This window comes from Miniopterus schreibersii, assembly GCF_964146895.1.
Source record: "Miniopterus schreibersii genome assembly, chromosome: 16".
Lineage (NCBI taxonomy): Eukaryota > Metazoa > Chordata > Mammalia > Chiroptera > Miniopteridae > Miniopterus > Miniopterus schreibersii.
Window position 1 is genome coordinate 19,995,043 of NC_138116.1, and position 5,357 is coordinate 20,000,399.

A 5,357-nucleotide genomic window follows, 5' to 3' on the forward strand; every position below is an offset into this window, starting at 1 on the left:
GGAGACAGGCGCTGGGAGGCCATTGGTCGGAGTTTTCCGAAGCGAGGCCAATTAGAACGAGAACAGAGGAACCCAGCGGCCAATGGGCGGCGCCTCCGGGGGCGGGAGCAGGGAGACAAGGAAATTCTGTCACCACCGTTAACATGCACGTGGAGGTTTGTTAAAGATATAGGGACTGCTGCGGCGCAGGCCGGGGGTTGGGGATGAGCCGCCGGGGGTTTGAGGGGAGTGGGCAGTATTAACTGGCTGGTTCCTACTAGGTGCCTGAAGGCGAGCCTAGTACGGGAAGTACCCCCTAGGGGGGAGGCTGTTGTTCTGGGAAAGGACAAATGGAAAATGGAATTAGGGGCCAGACCCTGAGGCAAGGTGATGGGGAGACACAGAAAAAGGGGGCATCTGGTTTGGGGAAGAAATTGAGGCTCGAGAGTGGGAGAGGCTGAAGTGACTTGCAATCACTCCAAATAGGTGCTGTGTAGTGTGTATATATATATATGGGGGGGGGGGTGCTCTGAGCCTGGGAAGGTGCAGTGGGGTCAGGAAGAGACTGTGGGGTGAGAAGGAAGACAACTGAATGGGAAAGGGGAAGAGGAAGATTTGGGATCAAGCTATCCCAGACCAGAGCCAGCTTCCTCTTCCAGCCCCGAGCTCCCTCTCTCCAGCCTCATTTCTTTCACCACAGGCCAGAGCATGCTGCTTCCTTCGCTCATGGCTTTCCCTTTCATGGTGCAGCAGACTAGCCAGGTAGATGGAAAGGTTTCCACTGCCCCACCTCTCCTGGGCCTCCCCCATCTTTGCTGAGTTTCCCCTTTTCCACATTTTGCCCTTCCTAGATAGTTGGAGTTTGATACCTAAGTCAATGCCAGCCATAGCTGAGGGTACAGGTGGCTGTGCAAAGTCATTTTCAGGATGTTGATGCAAGACTGAGAAATGGGAAACCTGCCAGTGCCTATTCCAGCTTTGACCTGGCTGGGGCAGCCATGGGTCAAGGCGTCTCTGTAGTCCTGGTTTCTACCATCATGAGGAAGGGGAGCTGCAAGAACCATCTAGGCAGGCACCCAGGACTGTGTCAGGTAAGGGAACCTCCTGTCCTGCCCAGGTGTCTGCATTACAGCTAAGCTTCATAAAGCCCTACGTGAGATACCTATCAGCCTTTATCATGTGCACATAGCTTGAGCCAAATAGAATCTGGAACACAAATTTGCTGCAAAGAAATAATACATGTCACAAGGCTTAATAATGTTGATATGTGAGTTCTCCACTAGTTGGAATTTTTTGCTGCATTGTTTTCCTCCATCAACATGCTAGAGAGAGAGTTGACTGGACTTTCTTTCTTATTGAAGTTGTGTTTCTGCATATGAACATTGCTGTCCTCCCCTCCTCCCAAGTACCTGCACTTAAATCTGTATAAGCAGTAATTAGTGCCCTTTAACTCGGTCGGTTTTGTTCATGGGTCCACATTCTTAGCACTCCTTGGCTGTACTACCCTGGATCTGGGATTCTAGTACGCCAAGACTAGGATCATTTGAATGGTTTGGGTAAAAGCCAAGTCAGTACAGTTGACCCTTGAACAACGCAAGGTTTAGGGCCCCTGAGCCCTCCCCAGTTGAAAATTCACATATAACTTTTTTAAAAATATATATCTTTATTGATTTCAGAGAGAAGAAAGGAGAGGGAGAGAGAGAGATAGAAACATCAATGATAAGAGAGTCATTGATCGAGCCCGCAACCCGGGCATGTGCCCTGACCAGGAATCGAACCCTGATCACCTGGATCCCAGGTTGACGCTCAGCCGCCGAGCCACGTATAACTTTTGACTCCCCAAAAACTTAACTGCCTACTGTTGACCACCTTACCCATAACATAAACAGTCAATTATCACATATTTTGTATGTTACATGTATTATATGCTGTATTCTTAGAAAAAAGTAAGCTAGAGGAAACATTTTATCGAGAAAATCATAAATAAGGAAGAGAAAATACATTAACAGTGTTGAAAAAACAATCCATGTATAAGTGGACCCGTGCAATTCAAATCCATGCTGTTCAAGGGTCAACTGTATAGATATTTATTCATTCAGTTGACATTTATTAAAGACTTCCTTTGGACCAGGTACTGAGCTAGGTCTGAGCATACTAAGATGATGGTGACACAGTTCCTGCCCACAGGGATTTGTAGTCTGTAGGGAGAAGCAGATTTGTGAGCTGAAGAGTTACAGGTACTTCTCTGAGGAAACAGGGAGCAAAAAGGCAAAAGTGGTCTCGGGTTCCAGCAGTCAGGAATCTTTGATAGAGGCCGCAGACATTTGATTTATCTTAATGAGTATGTGTTTGCCTGATGGACAATGGAACATGAGTGCCAGGAAGAGAGAACAACGTGAGTGAAGGCTGGGTGCCTTGGGGAAACGTGGAGCAGTGTGGTGAGAACGCGGGCCAGGCACTTAGGCAGGAGCTCAGCTGAAGACCAGGCAGGTGGCATGGGCTAGGCTTTTAGACAACGATCCTTTTTTATCCTGTGCCGTTGTCAAACCACAGTGTCTAATTCCTGTTTTCTAAAGACCAGATGAGGAGAAAAAGTAGATTCCAACAGCCTCTCCCATCCTTGGCAATTAGTGAGGAAGCTTGCAACTGGTTGCCTTTTAATATTTTCCCCTTTGTCTTGAAAATAATAAGTAGGCTTGCATTGTGCTTTTCTGCCTAGTGGGATTTGGTGTCTGAATCACAAAGCAGCCCTGCAGTGCAAAAAGGAGGGGAGAACATGCCCGCTGGCTGTGCCTCTACTGCTGTAAACTCAGCAAGGGTTTTGCCTGCGTGGGAGAAATGAATTTTTTATTGTTACAGCTTTTTATTAAATACTTTGCCACCCTCTCCCCCAACTTTGTAAATTTATTAATCTTTTCTCGGGAGAGTCTTAAATGAATAGAAAATATATTGCATTTACAGAGAGGCACACTGGTTTTTCCATTTGAAACAAAGAGGCTGTGGGTGGGTTTGGGGACTACGCTTTGCCTGTTTTCTTTCGATGCTTTTGCGTTTATGTTCTGAAATCACCTTTTAGTCAAATTGTTTGATTGGATTATCTATTTCAATTATAGCATAGTGATCCTGGTGACCAAGTGGATGATGGGTGAGGGAGGTCAAGATGCTGCAGTGTTGTCTAAATGGAAGTGGGACCCTGGTGCCTGAGTATGTGGGTGGGTGGAGATGGAGGGGAGGGAATCAACTCACCAGGATGACTTTAGGTGACATGGGTGGTGCTGTTCATTGAAGGAGGGCATGTTGGAGGAGATTGGAAATGATACTGGTGATATACAGTGCCCAGCTTTCCAGGAGGCTGATGGCAGGCCAAAGTGGGTGTGCTGGGGCCCCCTATGCTCAGGAATTCTTGGGCTCAGCCTTGGGGTGAACTCAGGACACAGAAGGGTGGGTACTTGGTGCTCTGCCAGCAGATGTCTGAGTCTCGAGTATGGTTATCAGGAGGCCCAGAGGAGGGATGCAGAAGAGGCTGACTCTTACCCATGTCCTGCCTGTGGTTATGCGGTTGACCCCTCACATGATCCTTGCATGTACTCATGGGTCATTTTGCAAATACATCCTGTGGTTTTCATACAAGTTCCCCATTAGAAGCTGCTTCATGGGATGGACCATGTCACTTACTCTGGCTCCTTCTCAACATGCCAACCAGGAAATGCTAATCTGTCATGTTTGTGCATAAACTGTTTTGTTAAACCTCTCCATAGCCAGGTACTACTAGGCATTGTGAGTAGGGATTGGGGGTTTTTATTGTACCTGGTGGGAGCCGGGTCAAATGTTGTTGGCTTGAAGGATGTTAAGCTTTCCCAGGCTGAGTGAGGTCTTCGGGCATCAGACTCAATCCTGGATTTGGCTGCCTTGCTAGAGCATGGGCCACAGGCAGAGGAAGGCCAAATGACAGGTTCCCAGGCAGGTCCAAGGATATGACCTGGTGATTCTTAGTTTCATTGAGAAACCCTGGTTGTTGGTAGGTATTTGACTCTCCTCTACAGTCCTGATTCTCTGCCTGTTCCCACCATGGTTTGCTTTCTTTTCACCCATACCCGTTCTTTATTCCATTGTCCCTGATTCACTTCCTGCCTCTTCTACTCCCTGAGGACCCCTTCACTAGGAAACCCGGTTGCCATCTCTCCTGAGATTATTGTAGTTCCTTTAGTGGCTTTATCCCAGCCCCAAAGACCTTGGTCAGGTCACAAGAGGTCTCTGTACTGAGCTGGCGTCTCACCCCAACTTAGGTTCTCTGGACTCCACCACCACGTAGGCCTCAGCCACATCCATGAGACAGGAGCCCCTCATGGGTCCAGGGACCTGAAATGCTGCAGGTGGCTCCCATCATCATACTCGTGTGGGGCCTCAAAGGGCCCCCAAAAGGTGATTGAAAAAATGGACTGAGTAGTTTGAAGGAAGCCTGAGTTCTGTGTGCTGGTTTGATTTTTTAAAAAGGGTACTTTGCCTGGATTTGCCTTAAGTATGGGGGAACTTCCCCTGCCTCCTTTTCTTTCCGGCTTGTAATCCTAGGATCTGGAATCAAAGAGCTGCTGTGTTGAGCATCACTGAGTAGACAGGAGGGGCCAGGGAGGGTGGCTTTGGTGCAGATGACCCTGAGGAGAGAACTACTTGGGCAGCATGGCCCCCAACTCTCAAGCTGCTGGGGATAGCCTGCTTCCAAATTTCAACCAGGGCCTATCAGGCGTCCTGGGGGGAGCTTGGGCTACATTGTACCAACAGTACCCACCCCCTGCAACTCACAAGTAAATTAAGAGATGGGTTACAGCAGACGAGGGCTAATTTGCCACCAGGTCTCTCCATTCTGTCCTCATGCCATCACCCAGGCTAGGCAGAATACATTCTCTTGACCCCTTTCTAACTCAGGCATCCCATGGGAGGCAGAGATGGCCAGTGGGCCTTACAAGTTCTCTTTAGCCTCTGGAAATGACTGAGCCAAGCCCCTTTGGCTCTCTCTCCCAAGCTCTGAGGGCAAAACCTTCAGTTGGAGAGTTGAGTGGAATAAGTAGCTTGCTGGTAAGGAAGACACTGCTGTGACTTGAGTCTGAGCAGTGTACCTGATTTGATCTGGGCAAAACTGGCTTATGGAAGAACAAAGGAGGAACACCTGCACTAGGTCCTGTCCCCCTGGAGGTCCCACCCAAGTGCTCTGGGGGCTGGTGCCCATACCATGAGGTCTGTGTGGCTGCGGCCCTTTTCCGGTCAGGAGAGTAGGTCCTGCCTTGGTCACAGTGTGGATCACTCTAAGAGACCAGGTTTCCCTCCCGAGTCCCCTCTCCATACTCTATGAGGTCAAAGACAAAGAAAGCTGCACTGCCAAG

General features: G+C 48.8%; 1 protein-coding gene and 1 long non-coding RNA gene across 3 annotated transcripts in view; both read left to right on the forward strand.

The window, feature by feature from the left end:
• SCRN2 (secernin 2) overlaps nucleotides 1–5,357 on the forward strand; it is a 116,863-nt gene that overhangs the window by 38,038 nt on the left and 73,468 nt on the right. The window lies entirely within an intron of this gene.
• LOC308569239 overlaps nucleotides 93–5,357 on the forward strand; it is a 29,955-nt gene continuing 24,690 nt past the window's right edge. The window contains exons 1-2 of one of the 2 annotated variants that reach the window (XR_014000588.1): nucleotides 111–155; nucleotides 831–1,070. This is a non-coding gene — a long non-coding RNA (uncharacterized lncRNA). Of the gene's footprint in view, nucleotides 156–830; nucleotides 1,071–5,357 lie in introns of both variants that reach the window. The other variant, XR_014000587.1, reaches the window with a different exon arrangement.